Genomic DNA, 25,795 nt, shown 5'->3' with positions numbered 1-25,795 from the left:
TGCTGGAAAACCAGTGTACTTCTAACAAGAGTCTTTAGAGTGACTTGTGAGAATTTTAGGACTGATGATAGGATGGTCAATGTGTGGGCGGTGTAATGGAGTCAGTCTTTGGTTCAATCTGTGACCTTCTCTTTGCGAACTGAGCTTTCTCCCAAATGTCTGCACTGTATCCTAGGAGTGGGCCCTGGCTGCTTGTCGTGGGTTCACCTGCTGCCATGCTTTTGCTGATTACACAGAGTGGGCAACTGAGTCAACCTGGTCCAACCAGATTATCTCTCTAGAAATTTGGATTTGCAATGGACAGATTTGCCACTTTATCATGTGAAGTTGAAGGTGGAAGGGTGGCCATATTTGCCAAGTGACTGAAAGGCTGAGAACACCAGTCTGAAGGGAGATGATGCAATGACTGGGTGGAGAAGGGCAGAATGAAGGCAGCAGTGGAGGCCTCGTGGGTTTACCTCCTCCTCAGGCCTTCCTGGGTTCAGCCTCACCCTCCAGCCAGTGTGATATACTTGAAAATGGCAAGCAGGGATTTGGGTGATGGCAATCCTCAACTTCAGAATTACTCTTCACCTACCTGTTCTAACCATAAGACTTGTTGATGACCCTGCTTCTGGCAATACTGTGTGGGGTAAATCCTTTAAAGAAGAATTCTGTTTATATTGGTTAGAAATATAATGGCTTATATTAAGTCCAACAGAGCTTAAAGGTAAAAAAAAATAATAATGGCTTATAACTGCTTATGAGAAAGAGAGAGAACAGTGTTGGCTAAAAATTTACAGTGTGTGGGTTGGGGAATGAGATAGCGTCCTGAGAGAAATGTTGCCTGTAAAATGAAGTAAAAATCCAGTATGGACAGGAGAAATTTTCATTTGGGAATAATGTGTGGTTTCAGCTGTAATAAATAGATCTCTTCCATTGGGTTCCCTGTTTTGTCTATTGGGTTCCCTGGAAGGTTCCCTGTTTTGTCTATGAGCAGCCTAGTTTGGCCTGGTTCCCCATGCACATATTAACTTTTTTTTTTTTTTCAAAATATACATCTTAATATGAAGAAGGTTGGGGAGCTTGGACCCAGAATAATGGCTGATATTTATTGAGGGCTTACTATATGCTTTGCATTCATTATCTTATTTAAAGTTCACCAAAGCCCTATAAGATGGATGCCCTTGTTATCCCCATTTCACAGATAAAAGTAAGGAGTTCACAGGTTAAATAATTTGCACAAGTCACATAGCTTGTAGTTATGGAGCTGGGTCACAAACCCAGGTTGTGTGGCTATAGATGCCAGGTACCACGCTTTCAGCTGCTACTCTATAATATGCTTCCCCTACTGAGAAGATCTATCTGCTGGGAGGCACTGCAGCCTAGGAGGAGAAAAGAGTGCCACATTAGAATATTATGCTGCTAGAAAACCAATGTACTTTTTTTTTTTTTTTTTGAGACAGAGTCTCGCTCTGTTGCCCAGGCTGGAGTGTAGGGGCACTATCTCCACTCACTGCAACCTCCACCTCCCAGGCTCAAGTGATTCTCTGGCCTCAGCCTCCCAAGTAGCTGGGATTACAGGCATCCACCATCATGCCCAGCTAATTTTTGTATTTTTGTAGAGAGGGGGTTTCACCATGTTGGCCAGGCTGGTCTTGAACTCCTGACCTCAGGTAATCCACCCTGCTTGGCCTCCCAAAGTGTTGTGATTACATGCGTGAGCCACTGCACCCGGCCCCAATGTACTTTTAGTAAGAGTCTTTAAAGTGACTTGTGGGAATTTCAGTCCTGATAATAGGATAGTCAATGTAATGGACAATGTAATGGATTCATTACATCAGGGATATCACTAGTCTTCTGCCTCCACTGCTTCACTCACATAGTTGATCTCTCCAGGCAACTGACTTACTACCTAGAGGCTAGGCTATTGTTGAAATTTACACAAAAGATACTGTACAAGCATTAAGCAATGAAAACCAACCGATCTTTCCTCATCCTTGGCAAGGGGGTTCCCTTACTTCTACCCCTGTCAAATAGGCCATTGATAATCAAAGTTGCATTACTTAGTGTCAGGAAGTACACCTAAAGCAGTATTTCTCTCTCTCTCTCTCTGGGTTTTATCCTGGGAAAAAGAAAATACTTTTTATTATTGAGTCTTTTATTGATGATCCTTAGTCCTTAAAGGCAGAACTTCTCAGAGATAATATATGGTCACTATTTAGGATTTTTGAAATATATACCTGTAGGGTCCAGCCCTACGGGGCTTAGCAGGTGTTCTCCCTGTGTGTGGAGATGAGAGACTGTAATAAATAAAGACAAAGACAAAGAGATAAAGAGAAAGCAGCTGGGCCCAGGGGACCACTACCATCAAGACGCGGAGACCGGTAGTGGCCCCGAACGGCTGGGCGCACTGATATTTACTGCATACAAGACAAGTGGGGGCAGGGTAAGGAGGGTAGATCTTCTAAGTGATTGATAAGGTGAAGCAAGTCACGTGATCATAGGACAGGGATCTTTCCCTTTTAGGTAGCCGAAGCAGAGAGAGAAGGCAGCATACGTCAGCATTTTCTTCTATGCACTTATAAGAAAGATCAAAGACTTTAAGACTTTCACTATTTCTTCTACTGCTATCTACTACAAACTTCAAAGAGGAACCAGGAGTACGGGAGGAACAAGAAAGGGGACAAGGAGCGTGACTATTGAAGCACAGCACCACAGGGAGGAGTTTAGGCCTCTGGATGACTGCAGGCAGGCCTGGATAATATCCGGCCTTCCACAAGAAGCTGGTGGAGCAGAGTGTTCCCTGACTCCTCCAAGGAAAGGAGACTCCCTTTCACGGTCTGCTAAGTAATGGGTGTCTTCCCAGACACTGGCATTACCACCTGAGCAAAGAGCCCTCAAGCAGCCCTTATGCGGGTGTGACAGAGGGCTCACCTCTTGCCTTCTAGGTCACTTCTCACAATGTCCCTTCAGCACCTGACCTTATACCCGCTGGTTATTCCTAGGTCATATTAGTAATGCAACAAAGAGTAATATTAAAAGCTAATGATTAATGTTTATAATAATGATTGATAATTGTCAGTGATCATCTCTATATCTAATTTGTATTATGACTATTCTTATTCTATTTTCTTTATTATACTGAAACAGTTTGTGCCTTCAGTCTCTTGCCTCAGCACCTAGGCACATAGGCACTTTCGCCCATATATTCCCACATGTTATCTCTTTGTTTCTTAATCTTGCTGCCTATTTCTGTTTGTTGCTACCAAAAATTCCAAAATAATAGGGTTCAGGAGGGAGAATTTGGAGCTGAATGTTGGACAGGGGGAACTATTTCTATCCCTCAGATTAGGTGGTTTATCAGGGAGAGGGCTGCTGGAGGCCGATGCAGTTTTGAAAATGGGCAACAAGACATTTCTCAGTCCTGAATCAAAATAAAGCCACAAAAGATCTTCCCATAGAGGGTAAAGGGATTACATCTTTGATATGGGATTTGACATTGTATTTTCTACTTTATTCTCCGCCTGTGCATGTTGGGAGTGTGACTGATCCATGAAAGCGTTTCCACTCCTGGCTTTCATGAATTTTTTCCCCTCTTTCAGAAAAAAATAGTTATTATAAAAGAAGCACAACTCCTCTAGCCTCTCCGAAATAGAATAATGACATTTTCATAGCAAGTGATTGTGGGAGGAAGTGCGGGGATGTTGCGCTGGCTGAAATCCAGTGGTTTTTAAAGAATCAGAGAAAGGTCGTTCACCTCTTAAAAAGTGACAGTTGTGAAAACAAGCCAATTTTGGAATTTGTCATCATGCGTTAACAGCATACCCTTTTGTAGTTACTGATACCTGTCAGGGTAAATGCCAGCAATAAAGAGCTTGCTTGCAGGCTTTGCTGAGGAGGTAGAAGTCTTGCATTTTAGGCCTGTACACATTTCTTTGGCTTGTTGGAAGCAGAAGTGGTTGAAAGAGCTTTGGCCTGGGACTTCTGATGCTTTATTTATCCTGGCTATGACACTGAGGAGCTTCTTGACACAGTGGTTCACGAATCTCTCTGGTTCTCAAGTCCCTTCATCTGTAATGTGAATGAGAGTTGAAAAAGATTAACTCTAAGATCCTTTCTTGCTCAAAAATTCAGTAATTCTAAGATCTTGATAAATGCCAGAAAACACAATGGTCTCTGTATCAATACTTTATTTTTCCTCCAGGAAATAATTGTTTCCTTAAAAGTCCTTGCCTAGGGTGGATGGATAGTTTGCCAGTTGCATTTTGGAAGAAAAGCTTCTATTTAGCAGCACTTTCTCTAAACCTTCCTTGACTTGCGTTAAGAGAGACCCTGGTGTGGCCAGATCCGTATCTTTGCACCTTGCCTCCTAAGCCCGAGTCCTCATGACCTAACTTAATATTTGAGCCAATTGCTCGGAGTTGCTCCCTTTGGTGTATCTGCCTGGATCTCAGTCCTAAAAATCACATGTTGTTGTTCAGGCTGATTAATATTAAAATCGAAGCTCTTGAAAGTACAAAACAAACTAAGACACCATGGAGCCTGTGATGGTCGGTTTTATATGTCAGTTACACAATCAAACACTAACGAGGGGTTGCTGTGAAGGTATTTTGTAGATGTGAATTAATGTACATTATCAGTTGACTTTAAGTACAGGGAATTATCCTGGATAATGTGAGTGGGCCCAGTTCAATCAGTTGGAAGGTCTTAATGGCAGAACTGCAGTGTCCTGGAAGATGAAGAAATTTCATGTGTGACTGTAGCTTCAGCCTATGTTCAAGAGTTCCAGCCTGTCTTTCTTGGTGGCCTGTTCTAAGCGTTTTGGTCTTGCCTAGCCTAGCCCACAATTGTATAAGCCAATGACTTGCAATAATCCCTTACTATCTATCTCCTACTGGTTTTGTGTCTCTGGCAGAACTTTGGCAGATGCAGACCCCAAGGCCTGCATTTTATAGAGAAACTGGGGTTCAGTCCCCAGAATTCGTTGATTGGACAGCCAGGTGCCCTGACTTTCAGGTCTATAAACTTCTCACAGAATCATATTTCTACTGCCTAGAATCCAGTCCTCAACGTGGACACCAGGGCATAGATATGATACATGAAAGACTCATGCCTCCTCACCCTGTGCTTCCAAATGGGTTCACTATGGCTTGGTAGATGGGTTCACTATTTTTCAATGGCTTCTGTGTTGAATGTCCTGGTGGAAATGCAAACATAGTGCCCAGGAACATTACAACCCATGGGACTTTAGCAAGAAAATCTAGTGCTCAGATTTTGTGGAAAGTTACTTAGCAAGATGTTGAGGGATACTGGAATCTTAGAAGAGCAATCCAGCCGCATATGTGAGCCATGATAAATGCTTTAGGAGCTCTGGAATAGTTGCTCTTAATTTCTTTTAGAATTGACTGAGAGGCCTTGGAGAATCTAATGCAGATGTAGTGTGTGGCTGTTCCGTGCGTTATAGAATGTTCAGCAACATTCCTGGCCTCTACTTGCTACTAGAAGCCAGTAGCATTCTCTTAGCTGAGAAAACCAAAAGTGTATCTAGGCATTGTCAAATAGCTCTGGAGGGCAAAATCCCATCTGATTAAGAAACACTGACCTAAGAGAAGCCAGAAAATTGCACATATGAAGAAAATTTTGCATATGATTTAAGGGTGTTCCTAGACCTCCCTGAAACCATCCACAGGGACCCCAGATCAAGAACCTTTGTTCTTCTAGGTTCAATTGTCTTTTCTATATTGCTATTTGGAATATTTTTATTGAATTGTCAGGTGTATACATTTTGTCTACTAGCTGGAATGGAAGTTCTTTGAACAGAAGGGAGCATGTCAAATATTGTTTTAGTATATTGTTTGCATCATAATAGCTCTCAGTAAACACTGATTGACTGATTGAAAAAACAATGGAGGCTCCCAGGACATACTTCCTTCCCTGGGAAGCAGTATAGGTTCAGAGTATCTACTGCCCCAACCCTCCCAGCCCCATCAGAGAGACAGTAGCTTTGCTCCTAGTAAAGAGCTATGTTAACTTTGGATAAAGTTGCATAAACCCTCTAAGTCTCAGGTCTCATCTCCAAAATGCGGAAATCATAGAGTTGTCATGGGCATAAAAATAGGTAGTTATGTAAAGCATTTGGCACACAAAATGTCCTATAAATATTAGCCATTACTATTGTTCCTTTCACTCTGCTAGTGCAGTCCCTGGTTGATGTGGTGGTCAGGCAGGTTTGGGAGGACCTGGGATGTCTCAAGGCAGTGAGGAAGGCTGCAAAGGGGTTTGTTGCTATGTAAGTGTGCTGGGCGTGGGCAGGGTATGAGTTCCCAGCTGAGGCTGAATTTAGAACTCACCCACCTAGGACGATGGTTTCGTTTGGTTCCACAGTCTTCAGTGCCTCTGTCTGCAAAGGTGGTCCTTTGGGGCAGAGGGTACAGCTGGCCTCTGAGCCTCCCTCACGTACGTGGTCCAGAGGGGCTACGATTACTAATATGTATTGGTTTCTCAGGGCATCTTAGCAGCAGGAAACAAACCTTGCATATTTTTGGGAGCAGGAAGTAAACAGCGTACCTTCCCCTGCAGGGTAATTAGAAAAGCAAAGAGTTTGTGCTGGGAAATAAGGTAGGGAGCCAGTTGTTCAGAAAATACTCAAAACAGCCACTTGACAGGGGTCCCCTGGAGGACCCTTGAGGTGTGTGCAACTGGGGCAGTTCAGGTGGAAAAATTCCCCTTCCCCCTTGGAAAAAGGGGTAACCTTAAGACAAAATGTTCTAACCAGCTCTTGGTTCCTTCTGCCAGAGCTGCTCAGACATGAGCTCCCTGCCCAATTAGGCAGCCTCTGTGGAGATTGCTTTCATCAAGCCTTGTTAAGAGGGAAAATAACAGAATGTGCTCACTACTTTCAAATTTACTTTGAAGCTTGCATTTATCTGCCAGAGGGAAATGTTCATCTTTCCTGTGAGCTGGTGGGAGAGCCCTGGAATTAACAGGTGATGTTTCCATAAATACGGCTCAGTTCAGCACTACCGTTATACCTTTTTATTGCTAGGGATTAATGAACAGGAAAAGGAAGACTCTTTGTAGGGCATAAAGACATAGAGAGGTGTTTGGTAAGAAAACTCTCAGATCTCATCCAGAGTTTGAAGACTCAGGGCTTTGCACGCTGCTTTTCAACCACCATTCAATCATTAGGAACAGGTGACAGAGTCAGCCAACTGCTGCACTAACCACCCTTGAGCATTGCTTTTTTTAATGTAGACTTGTCCCTCAAATTCTTTATTGGCTCTCCAATAGCAATACATGATTGGTATTATATACTAACAATTACCTTATATGCTATTAAATTATTTCTTATTATTCTTCAATATTTCTTCTTTTTTAAATTTCCTTTTTTATTTTAGATTCGGGGGTACATGTGCAGGTTTGTGACAAGGGTATATTCTGTGGTGCTGAGGTTTGGACTTCTACTGATCCTGTTACCCAGGTAGTGAGCATAGTACCCAATAGGAAGTTTTTCAGCCCTCAACCCCCTCCTCCTCTCCCTCCTTTTGGAGTCCTGAGTGTCTATTCCCATCTTTATGTCCATGTGAACGCAAGATTTAGCCTCCACTTATAAGTGAGAACATGTGATATTTGGTTTTGTGTTTCTGTGTTAGCTCACTTGGGATAACAACCTCCAGCTGCATTCATGTTGCTGTAGAGGACAGGATTTCATTTTTTTATGGCTGCATAATATTCCATGGTATACAAGTATCACATTTTCTTTATCCAGTCCACCACTGGTGGGCACCTAGGTTGATTCCGTGTCTTTGGTATTTGAATAGTGCTGCAATGAGCATACTAGCACATGTGTCTTTTTGGTAGGATGATTTATATTCCCAGGAATGAGATTGCTGAGTCGAATAGTAGTTCTATTTTTATTTCTTCAAGAAATCTCCAAACTGCATTTCACAGGGGCTGAACTAATTTGCATTCCCACCAACAGTGTATAAGTGTTCTCTTTTCTCCACAACCTCGCCAATGTCTGTTTTTTTTTTTTTTTGGCTTTTTCATAATAGCCATTCTGACTGGTGTGAGATGATATCTCATTGTGCTTTTGATTTGCATTTCTCTGATGATTAGTTAAGTGGAGCATTTTTTCATACACTTATTGGCTGCTTGTGCATCTTCTTTTGGAAAGTGTCTGATCATCTCCTCTGCCCACTTTTTATTAGGATTCTTTGTTTTATTCTTGTGGATTCATTTAAGTTCCTTGTAGATTCTAGATATTTGTCCTTTGTTGGATGCACAGTTGGTAAATATTTTCTTCCATTCTGTAGGTTGTCTATTTACTCTGTTGAAAGTCTCTTTTGCTGTGCAGAAGCTCTTCTGTTTAATTAAGTCCTATTTGTCTACTTTCGAGTTTTTTGCATTTGCTTTTGGGGGTCTTCATCATATATTATTTGCTTAGGCCAATGTCTAGAGGAGTATTTTCTGGGCTTTCTTCTGTAATTTTTATAGTTTGAAGTCTTACATTTAAGTCTTTAATTCATCTTGAGTTAATTTTTGTATATGGTGAGAAGTAGGGGTCCAGTTTCATTCTTCTGCATATGGTTAGCCAGTTTTCCCAGCACAATTTGTTGAATAGAGTGTCCTTTTCCCATTGCTTATTTTTGTCACTTTGTTGAAGATGAGTTGGTTTTAGGTGTGCATCTTTATTCCTGGGTTCTGTATAGTGTTCCATTTGTCTATGTGTCTGTTTTTGTACTAGTACCATGCAGTTTCGGTTACTACAGCCTTGTAGTGTAATTTGAAGCCAGGTAATGTTATGCCTCTGGCTTTGTTCTTTTTGCTTGGGATTGCTTTGCTTAGCCTAGATTTCAAGATTGCTCACAATCTAGCCTCATGCTACCTCATCAACAGCTAATTGTAGAATGATTGATAAATGAGATAATCTATTTAACATACTTAAGCATAGTATCTAGGACATGGTGGAAAAATCATTAGACTTTATCAATATTATGTTTATTTGCAAAAGCCATTTGTTTTGTCTACTCAGCATCCATTCACTATTCTTCTTCTTGTCATAGTATGCCTACCTTAAATAATCTCCCTTTTCCAATCATGTTCATGTATTATCAGGAAATCGGCCAGTCATAGTGCCTCATCTCCCTGGCCACAGAGCTTGAATTAGAAATGGATATGTGACTTAAACTGGGCAAAGAAGAAATCCTTCACTGCCGTTTTTCAGACAGGAGCTGGAAGCAAAGCTCCTTAGCTTCTTGTTTTTTCTCTGGACATATTGTTCAGATATAAACCCAGAGCATCTGTGGCCATATTTTTATCTCATGGGGACAGGTGACCAAGAGAGAAAAGTCAAAGAATAGGAAAACACCTAAAGATGGGTATATAATTTTTATATAAATATAGATGAAAATATGAAGAAAGGGGAAAATATTAAAATCCCTGGCTCTGGTAGTTTTTAAGTCCATCCATATCTGTAAGTTTCATCGTATTGGACATGTGAGCCTATAACTATTTGCTTTTGTGTTTAACTAATTTAAGGTGGCTTTTAACATCTTGGTGGCTACTTGGAATATAAGGAAAGCACAGCCCCCACCCTTAAGGAATTCCATTTCTTGGGGGAAATAGAAACATGAATATCACAAGTAGTCATGGTTTCACTAGCAAAAGTGTGTCCTGGACAGTGGCATGCATCATGAAAGCCACTCTCCTAACATGTCCCCCTTGTCTAGCCTCCTAGTTTCTAGTTTGTGATGGCTCAAGAGTTGTCTGGGGTCTGAGCATATGATTACAAGGAGTATCAGCGAGAGTTTCTTTTGCTGTGTTCCCGTGCTGCCTGGAATTCCCTGTGGCTTATGACATTTCAGCAAGAGATGACGGATTTGCAGATAGTGCAGGGCTTTCTTCCTGAGAGTGAGAATGTCTGAATCTCCCTCAAAAGGGACTCCATAAAGAGGACTCTTTACGTAAAGTCCATAGACTTTGTGTGGGGATGTCCATGAATGGGTTTAAGGATAGGCAATGTTACACATCATTTCTAGGGCACATGACTTTTTGGGGAGTGGTTGGAGAGAGAGAATCTATAGCCTTTGTCAGGTTCTCAAAAAGATCCTTCAGCCAAAAAAAAAAAAAAATGCTCTACAGGGAGGTCTTGTAGAAGAATTTCCAAAATAAAAAGTGACTGCAAAGAGGAATGCAAAAAGAATCTTCATGTGTCTTGGATCTCTGGAGCAAATGGGGAATTTTTTCTGGTGAGTCTGGAAAATAGTGACAACCCAGGTGGCTGAGAGTCACAAAGACATGTATGGTGTCTCTTCAGAAGGAACCTCTCAGGACATTCAACCAAGGACCTCTGCCAATTTCAAGAGGTGGAGGAAGATCATCCTTAGATTTCCAGTTAGGTGATAATGGGGTAAAATACCAATAGCTGATAGTCTTTCTGCTTGGAATGACCTCCTTATATTCACATGACTTTTTCATTTCCTTTAGGGCTCTATGAAATTGTTCCCCTTTATTACTGAGAGACTTTGTGTCACTATACTATTTAAAATGGCACAATCAACATCTCTACCCTGAAATTTGTTATTTCCTTATCTAGCTTTATTATCTTCTAGTATATATCATGCATTGAGATGCCATTTATTCACTTATGTAGCTTAGTCACATATTTATTTACATTTAGCAGAATGTAAGATCCATGAGAAAAGGAACTATGACTTGTTTATATGCTGTATCTCCAGCATTGAGAACAATTCCAGGCACAAAGTGTCTGTTGAATGAATGAATAAATAAAAGAATGTCTTCTCTGTGTTCTTCTACCCAAGTATTAATTCTTCTCTTTCCTTCTTGTAAAGATAGCCTTGTATGAAAATTAAAAGCACAGACTCTAGTGCCAGATAGCTTGGATTAAATCCCAGCTTTGCCCTGAAAATATCTTTATTGATAACAGTTACAATGATAAATGAGATGAAGAAGATTTACTTGTCTTGAGAGAGGCATGAAAACAGCTGAATCTCTTCTACCTAATTCTACAGAAACAGAGGGTCTGTGATGGGTCACGAATAGACCTTGGGTTCTACTCTCAGCTCTGCCACATGCTAGCTGGCAAAACTTGGTCAGATTACTTGACTTCTCATGCTTTAATTTTTTCATCTTTCAAACAGTGCTCCGCTCATACTATCTGTGAGAGAATGTGTTAAAACACTTAGCACAATGGTAAAGCGTGAATTAGTGCTTGGTGAATGTTAGGAGTTATTGGGATACATAGTAAGTGCTCAGCAAAAGTTAAATGTTATCATGCAGTCTCTTCTGACCACTCTAGTATTTTTCCATGCTCTCCTTATGATTTATATCTGATCCACACTTTAGCTGTATTGATCTCTATGTGTGTGGTGTGTAATATTTTCTCAACTAGATCAAATTCCTTAAAAGCTCATACTTTTGACCTTCAGAGGGCACAGCCTAACACTGAGCACATAATCCTCTTAGCTTATGGTGAATGTTTGGAATAGGGCGTCCTGTCCTCCCTGGTCTGTTATTTTCTCTGTTCTTTTCATTTTAAGGAAAGGAATCTCTCTTAAAACACACTCCTCCTCTTCCCTTATCTCTCAGAGACAGGCTCTGTGCATATATGGGGCTCCAGTTATGCCAAATGTCTGCCTCTTGCTTGCTGATACCTTACATGAGGAAGTACCTAATCCACCTATTGATTTCCTCTTGACTCAGGACCCATCTAAATGGCTCTGGAGTAAATAGCTTATTTCTTTTTGGATGGAGGAATGTCACTACAACCTTGCGTGAAGCCTGACCTCTTTCTTCCTTGATTTTTCCATCTATAAAATCAAGACTATAAAAGACTCTAGGTAAATTTATAGGAAGGCTGGGAAAATTTCTACCAATCATTCTGTCTGTGGCATCATGTGAAAGAGAGTCTAATTCTCATTATTAGAAAATTGCAGCATTGCTGCCAGTCTACTTCAGTGGTTGCTTTCACTTCTGGTTTAGTTTGCTTGAAATATATCAATAACTGGAGATTTCCAGGTGGAAATCCCACAGAATTTCAGGCCAAAAACTATTTTTTGGGAGGTCAGGTGCTTGAGAAAATTCTGTTTCTTAATGTCTCTGCTCAAATGTCACATCTTTAGGCAGCCCTCCCTGACCTTACAATTAAGGTCACTTTCCCCATTACACACACTCACAGAGCCCTGTGGCTTTCCTTCAAAGTCCTTATCAGAGTTTGGAAATAGTTATGGATCTGTGTGGTTATCTGGTTAATGTCTGTTTTCCCCACTACACTGCAAGATCCCCAAGGCCAGGAATGACTTTGCTCAACACTGTCTGGTACACAGTAGTAACTCATGAAAGTTTTATTCAACAGCGAATCAATGAAGAGAAATGCTCTGTTGGTGAGGCAATAGAAAAGAACCCGATTCTTTTCAAACCAGGAAAGGCCTGGTGGTTTTACTCTGTGCTTCCTTGGAAGGCCTGTCTTCTCATTTTTAATCAGGAAGACAGGCTGGCAAATAACTGTCGAATGCAGCTGGTCTGAAACTCATGGAAACAACATCTTGCTGACACATGTCTGTAGGCTCTTGGTAATGCTTAAGTCCATGCATTAAACCTCATAAATAGTGTCTGATGAGAAAAGTAGTGATTTGGATCAAAATGGGAGAGGAGTCAGAGGGCAGTTCCAGAATGTGATGGAAATCATGTAGCTCTTCCTTTAGGACTGCTGAGTCTAGATGGGCTGCAATGTGGGTCATTACTAAAAAAAAAAAATTTCACTGTTGGACAATCGTAAACATCGATGGTGTCCAGAGAAACAGGCGTCTCTTTTTCTCATTGAGTCCCTTTTAGTCTTTGCAAATTCTTGGAGTCGCATCTCACACGTATCCTACTCCTTTTCTTTTCTTACATACTTTCGATTAGTCAGCTTCTTCCAGAGGCCCAGCACTTTCCTGGACAGCTCCAAGCCCCCTTGAGGCTCTGAGTGTTTCCTCACTTGATTTTCAAGGACCCCTAGAGGCCTCGAATGAGTGCGGCTGTGGCAACTTCAATTTCCTTAGAGTGGAGAAACTTTAAGACCCAAAAGCCTCCCTTTTGCTGATTTAGACTCTGTTTATAACATAATTTTGGTGAAATATTCTGCAAGCAAATCTTTCTCTTTGTTCTTCCTACCAGCTGGAGGATATGTACATAGAGTACCATTTCCCAAGTCATGTGTTACGGAACATCAGTTTCAGGAGGTATTTACTTACTCACTCACCAATATGCATTTAGTTAATATCTACCATGTGGCAGATACTGTGCTATTTGGAAATAAAAGGCTAGGAAAAAAAAAAAATCTGGGCCCTGCCCTCAGGGAACTCACTGTCTAGTCAGGAGACAACTATTACTATAGTAATCAATTAAGTATAAAATTTAAATGTGAGATAACTTTCATAAGAGAAAAGTTTACAGTGCTATGAAAGCATGTAGTCAATAATAGGAGCTGGGAAGTTTTTTCTGCAAAGGGCCGGACAGTTAATATTTTTGGCTCTGCAAGCCAAATGGTCTGGTCCAACTACAAAACTCTGCTGTTGCAGTGTGTGAAAGTAGTTCATGGACAACATGTAAACAAATGATCATGGTTATGTTTCAATAAAACTTTATAGATACTGAAATTTGAATCTTGTGTAATTTTTACATGTTACAAAATTTTTCATTTGATTTTTTTTCAACTGCTTAAAGATGTAGAAACCATTCTTAGCTTGTGGGCTATGCAAAACAGGCAGCTGGATGGATGAGGCCCCTGGGCCATAGTTTGTTAATCTTTGCTCTAGGGGGCTAAGGAAGGGCTTTCCTGAGGAAGAGGTGTTTGATATGAGATCTGAATGTGAGTGGGAGAACTGAGTAGTGTGGGAACAGTGGTGGTGGGGAGAGCACTGGGTAGGGTGGGGACAGTGGTGGGTGGGAGAACTGGGTAGGGTGGGGACAGTGGTGGTGGAGGGAGAACTGGGTAGGGTGGGGACAGTAGTGCTGATGATACCATGAACCCCACAAATATCTACACTTACTATTTATCCCCCAAAATTAAAAATAAATAAAACAAGAAAACAAGAAAAAAGGACCACTCTAGTATGTTAACGTCATGTTGCAAATAAAAGGGAAACTTTGGTGATATAAGGAAAACACCAACACTTTAAAGATTCTGAGAAATTCCTGTAGCAAAAGAAATAGATTTTGCTTAAACCAATGTTTCCTAAACCGATTTGTCCATAAAATCATTGTTAGGCTGAAGACCTACTAACATGGAGGGAACACATTTTTGGAAATGCACGTCTTGGGAGTTTTTGGCTGTAAGAGAATTCCAGAATATACTTCACACTTCTGTTCCAGAAATTTAGCCATGAAAATGACGCTAGTTCATGTAGCATTTTCATGTGGGTATTTCTGAGAATTTATGTCTCTTTATCGAGGGATCTTTTAGGCTAGAATTTGACACCACTGTGTTTGCAGTAGCTTATGTGTGGACTTGCCCCCGGGGGCAAGGGGACAAACTGAATGGCTCTCAGAGGACCCCTATCTGGCATTTAATGATGCCATTATGGTTGCAAGAGAATTGAATGTATTTTACCAAATGCTCAGTGGGGAAAATAGTAACAGCAAATATTTAGCTGATGATGACATACAGCTCCTCTGGAGAGCTGTGAGAACCTATTGATTCTCACTTCATAAAATGCTTATTTGAAAACTCTAATATCTGTGAGAGTTTTCCAAGTGCTGTTCCACTAATGTGGTTTTTCCCAGAGCACCCAAGTAAAAAGTGGAAAATATTTTGTCCTACGTCTGCATATCCCCAAATATCTAGAAGTTTGGAGTTGATTAGACTAGATGTTTGGATAGTAGGTTGAATTTTCCACCATTTGTCCAGTTATTTTGGCTCTAAGTGTTCCAGCATAAATGTGTACATGAATTATTTGTTGTCATGTTTTTAATGCAGGGCAGTGTCCTCCATCTAATTCTTTTAAAACCTCTCTTTTACAATGGTCAGAGAAAAATGTGATAAGTGCTTTTTGATTAGCACTTTTCAAACTATGCTTACCTCTGGGTCTGGGATTACTTTTTTTGTGGCAGGCACACATTGAGATGCAGAGCATATTGGGATAAGTCTTAGGAGGATGCTTGTCTAGGAAGTCAGTTGACATACCATGAAATGAAAAACTTAAGAGAAATGTTCGTGGCTAGAGCCAAGTAACTGAGTTTCCTCTGTTTTCTGCCTCAGTCTCTTTCTCTTTTGTCTGTCTCTTTCTAGTTGTCACGCCTCAGCCTTGGATCAAAACAAGAGAGAAATAAATACATGATTAGAGTCTTTGCTCCTTTGTACAGTGCTGTTGCTGAGGTAAATAAATGATCTGGGTGTTTCTGTGGTATTTTTCCATCACGCTTGTAGAGGAAGCAGTGTTTATTATACATCAGAGCGATTTGCTGTAAATGGTGTATTTACCTCATTTTCTTTAGTTGAGCTTAAAATCTCAGTTAGCCTCCATGTAAGTCTTGCTTAAAACCATACAACATTAAAGCTGAAGGGGTCTTATCAGTGGTCAGGCTGGGATTTCTCATTTCAGAAGAGGAAACTGAGATACTGAGGTAATGGCAGAGTCCAGGCTGACTCCTATCCTGACTTCTACTCGGTGTCTCTTTCTGGTCCAGCTTCTGTTGGATACCCAGTAGCAGCAATTTTCTGACATATCATTGATCTCCTCTTTCAATTTAATGTAGGCAGTGACCCTATAATACTTAATCTTGAGAAGTAAGAGGGTCTACCTTTCAACAGAATAAAACAAGGATGTCTTACTTCCATATAGAAGGATAAATGTGTTTGTTTTTATGGGAAGCAGAAACAGGACATGCCATTTGACTAAGTGGAGAGAAGAGGGTGCAGGTGGGGATGGGGAGTATTTTATAACAGCCAGATATATACAGTCTCATAAACAAACTGAGCACAAGTAATAAAGGAACTGCTCTTGTTCCCCATGTATACATGGCCGGAGGGAAGGGTAACCAGTAAGGGATTTATGTGGACTGGTTACTGAGCTTCTTTATGGGCTTCTTTATGGGGCATCTGTCTGTGTAAGGCAAAGCAGCAGCAGGTGGGGTTAAGACAGTCGGAAAGAAATAGCTGAGTTTGAGCTCTTTATTTTTTAAAATTTTAATCTGAGAAGAATGTAAAGCACTTATTTTCTATGAGCTTTTGCTCATGGAATCAGCTTTAGTTTGAGGGAGTTGGTGCTCATTGATCACAAAGCATGTGGAAGCATAGTCTTCATATGGCTCTGTGGCAGAAACTTTAGGTGTGGGATGGGTGAAACAACCCCTGTCTCCAGATTGTTTAAATTGACTGGTGATTATAGAACATGGACCTATGTGTAGGGTTGCCAGATGAAATACAGGTAAATTCAAATTTCAGATAAACAGTAAATAATTTTTAGTATAAGCATGTTTCAAATATTGCATAGGGCATGCTAGGGGTTCTGTATTTTTGTTTACTCATGGATGGGTAACTGGAAGCTTACCATAAGGCCCAAAGACTTTATTGGGATCAGAACTAGAATGGATCTTTGAGATCATTCCAATCTCTCTATCTCAGATAAAAGAACTTGGGTTTAAACAAGATAAGTGAGTTGCCCTGGTTCACACAACTGGCAATGGCTGAGCTTGGCCTTCAGCCCATTTTTTTTCTAATTCTTTGTATAATGCAGCACACTGATTTCATTGGTGGATGAGCACCATGGACTGGTATGTTTGAGAAAGCTCCAGGAGGGAAGTGGGACTTCAGCAGAATTTTAAATGGAAGTGGAATGGTTGGGGAAGGCATTCCAGTGGAAGACAAGCATAAGCAAAGGCGCAAAGGCGAGACTAAATTTTTTGTTCAAGGAAGGAAGGAATGAAAAAGATGTTACTGTGGAACATAGATCAGTCATTGGACCAATGGATTCATGCCAAGAGAAATAAAAGAAGGGAATATTGAAGAGATAGTTTAGATGGGAGTTAGGTTTTGTAGCACCTTTACAAGTTTTAAAGATTTGGACTTCATTTAGAATGGCATAGAAAGGAGATGTGAAAGGTTTTTTGCATGGACAAGTCAGTTCTATGTCAGTGACCAAAACAATTTTGAAAGACAGAGAGAGAGAGATGTTTCAAGAATCTGAATAATTTTTTTGAAAGTCTCTAGGGTTACTTTACCACTCAGATAGCTAAGATGATCACTGGCACATTCTTCACTTCTTCTAGTGAGGAAGAATAGCGATATCTCAATTTCCTTTAGAAAATGAACTAATGGTGGGGCCAGTGGAAATTTCCCTACTTTGATTATAATCACAATTCTGGTGTGGGTGGATACAAGTGAAGACTTCTGCCCATGTGGTATGTGTGTGTGTCTGTGCACTGAGTAAAGTAACCACCTGAAGCATGATCCAAGGAACATGTATAAATCCTTTACATGAAAGAATTATTTGACTTCAGTGCCAAAGGAGTAACTTGATGATTAGTCTGATGAATAAGTGTGATCACACCTGAAATTCTTGGAGTAAGGATATTGATGAGGAGAAATTAGAGTTAATGGATAAGGTTTGAGAGGTCCATTGGTAGGACCCATACAAAAAAGCCAGTAACTCTTGGGCAAGACAGGTCAACTTAGTGGCTAAGAAATAGGTCCTCTGCACTTGTAGCTGGCAGTTCATTAAACTTGTGAGAGTAGGAGGATCCCCAGAAAAAAGGTAAACTAATATCCTTTCTGACACAGTCCCTAAAGGATCCAAGGCTAGTCAACCTTTAGGGCTAGCATGAGGAGTAGACTGACCTGAGGAACAGGGAAAAGCCCCCTTTTAACGTACTCTCAAATGTCTCCCTGAAGACTGGCTGAAGGGATAAAAATTATTTGGATGGGATAAGCATTGATTATTTTATCAAAGTTAAAAGACTTGATAATGACAGATGTGTCTAGGAGGTATGACTAAGAAGTATGAGTTGTCCCAGAAGTTTAAGCAGAGATGGCAGATCCTTGCTTGTCTGGGAAGAGAACATTGGACTCGGTATCTGGCAATGGAGCAGGCGGTGCCGATGAAGATCAGTGGGACTTGGGCATGAAGTCTGGAACTGCCAAGTCTGATAACATCACATTTTTCCTGTTGTGGACTCTGTTTCCATCATCATCATGTGGTAATCAAGCAGTACATGTTATCTATTTCAAATTCTGTTCAACTCTACAGAAACTATGCTCAGAAGTTAAATTTTGCATGGCCAAATAAACTGCATTCTCTGTGGAAGAGTCCTGTATGTATGGGGTGGTGAAGGCAGAGGCCCTATTGGGAACTAGGGATGTGAAGGGGTTCACACAATGAACAAATTGCAGCTCATGCTGTACTCTAGAAAATAGGTGCCTTTTCTTAATGTTAGTGCTGATACTAAAGGATAAACATAAGATACCCCATTGCTGAGAAATGTCCCAAATTGAACTCCTGAGATTTGACATCTGCACATAATTACTTAGGGCACATAATTCTTTTATGGGTGCTCACTTAGTAAAGCATTTACATTTACATTCACAGCTCATTAGGTTGCTTGTGAATTTGATTTGAACATTTTAAGTGGGATTGTTTTTAATCTGTGGAGGCACCATAAACCCACAGTCACGCTCAACTGCTGCAGACTGTTAGAAGGAAAAACATAACTAGTTTGTTTTGCTTCCTGGGAGGAGTTTTATAAGGTGAGGGTGGAACCGACCATGGATAATATAAGGGGAATGTTTTTCCTTTTATCTTTGTGAGCCCAAGGCTTCTGGAACTATTGTGATCAAAAGTAAAGTTACTTGAAACTCTGATGGAGAAAGAACGAAATTAAACGTGACTTTTGAATTGTTATAAAAAATCATAAAATAACAGATCTTTCAACCAGATGTTTAATTTTAAAATAGTAAACACTGCAGACTTTCTAGAGACTGTCAATGGCTTGAAAAACCAATTCAGTCTCTTCCCTTGGGCTCTCACACCGCTTGGTAATGAGCACTGTTGGTCTTTAGCAAGGCAGTCGCTACGAGCAGTACATTCGGAAGTGTACCATCTAATGAATTTTTTTTTTTGTAGCAAAACAGAATACATGTGCAATTTATTCATGGTGTCAGGTGTTCCTTAGCTGTGCACTTTGGGGTTTGAGTTAAGTGCCTGCAGTTTTCCTTTTTCATGGGAAAACTACAAAATGAAAGATTTCCTGTTGCTCCATGTTTGATGAAGGCAGCTCTTCTCTGAGCGTCTGGAGGTACGTTTGATTTCAAATTCAAGTGTAATCATAAGGAGACTTTCCCTGTCTTGATACTTTAGTGTGGGTGTTGGTACTATGGCCTGTACATGGAACAGATGTAAATTGTGCTCTGATTTTCAACATATGGTAGAAAAGACCAGTTAATCCCATGCAATTTTGGAAATTATTTGTTAGATTTGATCAGTGCCTGTGTGGATAATCAGATGGGGTTGTGGGGATGGAGTATGGAGACAAATGCTCTCCAGAGCTTCTTATCTCAAAACTGTAGTTTTCCAACAATTTTAACTAAGGTAACTTACTGATATCATGGTCATTAAGAAAGTGAGAAAAAGGCATTGGAAAAAGCAGTGTTAATGCAAAGGTCCGCCTGCCTTATACTGGACTGAAACATCAGAGGTCAGACCATGCAACTTGGAGAGAAGAAGTAAAACATGAAGTGCCTTTTGCTGTCCTCCTTCCCCACCAGCCCTAGTGCAGGCCCCAGCCTCCGTCCAGGCCTGCCCTATGGAGAGTCCTCAGCTGTGTTGCTCTCACGCTCTCCCTCTCATTTTGCCTGCCATTCCTTTGCCTCCTATGTCTCCATGTAATCCTCTGATAATTCTGTTTTTCAGCCTTTCCACCTTGGGAACTCTCTCAGGTAGTCCTTGTGATTTCCTCCCTGTGGGAGTAGCTACCGTCCAGCCATCCTGTGGAAGACTAGAGGTGTCCACAGGCTTTGGAACTTCCAAGAACGCTATCAAGAGATCACAGCTGAGATGTGTCCCCATTTATTGCAGGTCATTTTTCCCACTAGAAATGCAGCTACTTCAATAAGCGATTTTTAATGTTAGAGACCTCCAAGTTTCTGGAAACATTAAAGTTACAATTCCTATTTCAGTTAGACTCTAAATTGTAGAAATTAACCATCCTCTAAGGGGCATGTGGAAGGAATGCGTGAGTTTAGCTGTAGCTAATGGTGGACTTCACACCATACACTGTGCTACTTTAGGGGGTGCATTCCCAAGACTCACGTTTATTTTTATCTTTTGTTGAAACATGAGTCTCACCATATTGCCCAGGCTGGTCTCAAACTCCTGGCCTCAAGTGATCCTCTTGTCTTGGCCTCCCAAAGTGCTGGGATTACAGGCATGAGCTGCTGTGCCTGGACAAAACTCAGTTGTTAATGGTGCCCCCTGGAGCTGTATTATGTGGCAGTCCTAGGAGTCTTGGCAGGTGAATTTGCTCAATGTCTCATCTAATAAATGCTGAGCATTTTGAGGGCAGGCCCCATATTCTTCGTAAGGTTTAGCATAATACCTTGCATAGAGCATATGTTTATTAACTGTTGATTGAAAGAATGAATTTGGATCTGTTTCAGGCAGGAAAAGTACAATAAAGAAAAGAATACATAAAGGCAAAAGAGGATGGCAATTGTGCTTTGTTTTTTCCTACACAGCATTTGGAACCAGAAGACCTAGATTCAAACCACAGCTCTAATATTTACTAGTTGTGTGCCCTCTTTGAGCCTGAATTTCCTTAATTGTCAAATAAATATAATAACAACTGAGCTTCTTCCCTCAGAGGGTGGTTGTGAGACTCAAATGACATAATAATTGTGTAATAATTGCCTTAGGAGGGTACTTTTCCACCTCAAAATGACCCCCTTGACTGTTGGCCCTAGCTCCCCATTCTAAGAATGAGTCTCTGAGTCAATTTGTATAATGTGACCCAACACCTACTTGAAAATAAGGGATTGGATCAGTGTTGAGTGCTTGACCCAAGCTGGACCACACAGTATCTCTGACCTGCAAATTTGGAAATGCACCTGACACAGTCAGTCTCCCTTGTCTGAAATTGTAACCAGGGAACTTAAGACTTGAAGACAGCCATCTTCTCCCAGCCACATTAACAACTGAGTAGCAGAAAATATTGGCCTTCTAAAAAATAAGAAACACATATGTAAAAAGAACCAGAAAGTAAAAATGATGAACAACTGTTCTCTGGGTTACAGAGACCCTGCTGCTTCTTTGCCTTGGGGGCTCTGAGACACTCTTGTATCCTTACAATAAATTTCCATTTTATGCTTAAGTCAACTCAAGTTGGTTTTTGCTTTTCTGTTCAATCAAAGCATTAAAGAATTTTTGTGATGCATTTTCTAATATAATAATTTTCCCCCATAGGTATAAGTACAGCCTGAGAGCACTTCTACTTCACAGGAGAAGATCTCTGTCTTTTAAACTTAATAAGAAATAAAGGTCCTTTTCTGACAGTTTTGATCCAAAGCCTACAATTTCTACCTATGCCACTGTCTTTTAAAATTCTCTCTCAAGGTAACCAGCATCTGAAACCCCAGCTGCTGTCTCCATGGTGATCAGGATCCCCCCTATGGTAAGTACCTGGTGAGGGCCACACAATATCCATGGCTGCAGATGTATGTGATATGCTGAATTATTGGCATAGGGAAGTGTCAGGAAGCAAGGCCACTGAGGCTTCTTTTTATGCAATTAATGATGTTCATTTCTGCCTATCTTTTGCCCATGCAGCAGAGCAAGGTGCAGAAAGCCACTACAGAAAATTAGCTATAATTTAGGTAATATCTCAAATGCTCCGTCAGTCACTTGATTATGTGATTGAAAGGAACATTTCATTTGGAGATTTGCAATTTTCTGGTGCTACTGGCATTACACAATTATGTTTCCTGTCATTTATCACATTGTGGAATACCAAGACAAATTCCTCTCTCCTTACATTTATCATATTACTGGGGCATATAGAGACAGATTTAGCCAATTGCTTTACAGCAATTGATGCCCCTCATTAGCTGGGGACATTCAGCAGCTTTTCTGTTTGAAGATCTCTCTTGAACATATTCTGCACCGAGAGGATTGTTTCCCCAATTACTTCGAAATTGAGATTTTCCCCTTAACCACAGAATTGCCTTCCAAAAGGAGGAGCTGAGGCCTATCTGCCTTTTGCAGCAGTGTGCCCTGTGAACAGAGAATGACAGTGTTGCAAAGGGACTTCCTTCTCCTTGGGAATCTGGGAGCAACAGTACCAAAATGGGGCATTCAGGCATAAGGGTAGATGAGAGCTTTCAAAATGTTTGAGTCCTGACTTGCCATGGTCAGACTTAAAGCTGTGAAAAAACAGCATTGAAACAAAAGTAACTCAAATATTTAATTTAGAAAGCAGGTAAAGAGCTTGTGGGGCCTTACACACATGAAATTCTCTGCATGCAGTTAGGTTCCCTTTCACTCGTGGACTAACCTAGATTTTCCTTTCCTCTATAAAGATGGTATTGGAGATAATTCCATCCCTGACCCTTGATATAATTGAGGTTTTCAAGTAGTTTGTAAGTAGCTGGTTCCTGCATCAGAAGCTGGTGTTTGCCAAGAATATGCACATTCCTGAGCCCCAGCCTAAGCTTTGGAACCAAAGTACTTGGGGCCTGAGGAATCTACATTTCAAACAAGTGCTAGGGGTAGTTTTGATAGGCACACTAAACCAGTTGTTTGCATCCCTGGATGCTCATTAGAATAACTCAGGGAGATTTTGAAGCTTCTAATACTCTGGCTGCAGCTCAGACCCATTAAATTAGGGCCCTTGAGACTTAGGTGTCAGACGGTTTTACAGCTCAAGCTCTCCAGGTGACTGCAGTGTGCAGCCAAGATTAAGCACCCATCACTGAACTGTGGGAGAATCACTACAAGGAAGCAGAACTCCTGGATGTCAGTACTCCCTTAGAAGATTCCAGGATGTGTGCCTTAAGGCCAGTTGGCAGTCGCCTTAGAGTCTTCAGTGAAACAGTGGCCAGGGTAGATCTTAACTCTCTGAGGACTTGGGGTTGCCTGTTGCTTTAAGGTCTCTTTAATATTAAGATCTCTGTTTCTAATCAAGCCAGGTTCAGGCTTTAACCCCTTGTGGGATCTAGTTTTCCCTGACCCTGACCAGGTCTCAGGAAGGAGACTCAGCGGGTGCAGGAATCAGTGACCCATCCTCTTTCTTCCCACAGTTGCCCTATCACATTATCCGTTTTGGTGTTTAGACATTTATTAGGATGTGAGTTGATCTTATTTGCTTATTTATCTGGGTATTATCTCTCTCCCTTCTATAGCATAAGCTTCATGAGGGTAGGAGTTGTGTATGCCTTCTGCCCAGAATAGTGCCTGGCACATAGTTGATACTCGACTGATGTTTGTTGAATGAATACAAATACTGAAAAAATAATTTAGATTATGGACCTTACAAGTACAGGGTAAGCAGCTAAAGGACACAAGAGTTCTCCTTGGAATTTGATCTGGGCAAGGAAATTAGCTTGGATTTTACATAAGTTGATCAGTACTATCCTCTTCCTTAGCTGTCACCATTCTCTTCTGCTGTTTCCCATGTGGTCAATAAGATGACTTGAAGATTTACCTTCAGAAGAGCACTGCTTGTTAATTAAGGCCTGCTACTTGATTCTCTTGGGCCCATCCTGAATCCATTGAGATCTAGGTCATAGGAGTCAGGGCTTGCACTCAGAGTCAACTTCACTTCCTCCTGGAACTCAAGATCATGTGTTTGCTCTGGGGTTTTAAGAGTCATGGAGCAAATTTAAGCATGCAGCAGTAAGGGCAGAGATCTAATTCTACTTTTGTTTCCAGAAAACAGCTGGGCTCACAAAAGATCAACAACTGTCTAAAAAGTCTCTCTGGCTTAATGCTGAAGGGCCTCAAATGTGAGTCATGTAAGAATAGCTGATATTTAATTTATAGGACTTGATTGCTTTTAAAACAGGTATTAGTGTATTGCAAAGCTAAGTAAACTGTCACTTGAGACTTCAGTGAACAAGCTCCATTTAAAGAATAGTGGTCATTTTTGCCATAAAGTTGTAGTAAATTGCTTTAGGGAAGAGCTGTAAAATATCCCGTCTTTCTAAGGACCTTTGTATTCACAGAGGATGTTGGGAACCTGTGACAGGTGGGGACCAGGAGAGGGCCAGGACATGGTGTACAGGTCTGGGGGACCCACTGGGTTATGGAAGTGGCCCCAAGGAAAGAGGCTGCTGGTCAAAATCATAATGTCTAAATCGGTAGCACACCAAGACTGATTTGGGCCCCTGTGAAAATCAGAGGCCTGATTTGGGGCTGGGGAGTACTGTGGCATCACTGGTAATATTTGTGGTCTGACGACTGCTGCTCCAATTTCTTGAGCAGATGGGGCTACCCAGGACCAAGTTTTTGGGAGCTGGAGAAGAAGCCAAGACAATGAGTGTCAGGGCAGGGGTGAGGGTAAGGAGAGACTGTAAACCATGCAACTCTCCTATACCTAGGGTTGTTTGGGCTTAGGAACATAGAGGAATACACTACCTCTGCTGGTGAGGCAAGGACACCTCTGTTATTGCCAGGCTCTCTTCTCAGTAGCCTAAGAGTAAGGGCATTTGAACTTTCTAGCAGCAGGATATCTGTATCTTGAGCAGAGATAAGTCAGGATGGATGACTGCTGCTGTGTGCCATTCTAAATCTGAGAGTCCTTTCATGATCACATTGGTGTACCCCTAAGGCCCATGGCACTGGTGCAGGGTCTGAAGATCTAAGATTTTTATGGAGACATCTGGGGGGATGACATTGGACAAGGAGATGACTTCCTTGAGCCTCAGAATTTTTTTCAATGAAGTTGATCTTGGGTTAGGAGGAAAATAAGTTCCTATAATATTCAAAATGTATGTTAAAGACAAATGATTATCTTTTTTATTGTTCCCATTGCCTTTAGGTACTTTGCTATGTTAAAATATGATTTAAATGTGGGCCAGGTGCAGTGGCTCATGCCTGTAATTCCAGCACTTTGGGAGGCTGAGGCAGGCAGGTCACCTGAGGTCGGGAGTTCGAGACCAGCCTGACCAACATGGAGGAACCCTGTCTCTACTAAAAATATAAAATTGTACAGATGTGGTGGCGTGAGCCTGTAATCCGAGCTACTCGGGAGGCTGAGGCAGGAGAATCACTTGGACCCCGGAGGTGGACGTTGCAGTGAGCTGAGATCACGCCATTGCACTCCAGCCTGAGGAACAAGAGCGAAACTCCATCTCAGAAAAAAAAAAAGTGAGTGCTTTGCTTAGTGTTGTACATTTCTGTGCCTCCTCTTTTTATCTCCACTTAGCCACATTCTATGTTTTCAGGCCTGGGTCAAACCAGAATGCCAAATGAAGATCTCAGGACAAGCACATAATTGTTGATATCTGCTCTTAGGACTTGTCCAGTCTCTGATCAATCATTTGCCTTTTTATTCATTCAGTAAACTTGTTTCAAACTCTTACTATGTCTCAATTACTGTGCTAGACATTGGACATGTAGAGATGAAAGACACTGCTTACCATCAAACAGCTTGCAAGATTGTATGCAGTATGTTGGGGGGTGTTGGGAGAGTTTAAAAAATTATTCTTTTAGATATTTGTCTGGAATTGATTCTACAGAATAATAGCAAATCTTATACATTTAAAAGTCTTCTCATATAAATGATCTCATTTAATTTTCTCATCATTGAGCACATCTAAGAGGAA

This window comes from Pongo abelii, chromosome 8, assembly GCF_028885655.2.
Source record: "Pongo abelii isolate AG06213 chromosome 8, NHGRI_mPonAbe1-v2.0_pri, whole genome shotgun sequence".
Classification (NCBI taxonomy): Eukaryota; Metazoa; Chordata; class Mammalia; order Primates; family Hominidae; genus Pongo; species Pongo abelii.
This window is presented reverse-complemented; position numbering follows the sequence as displayed.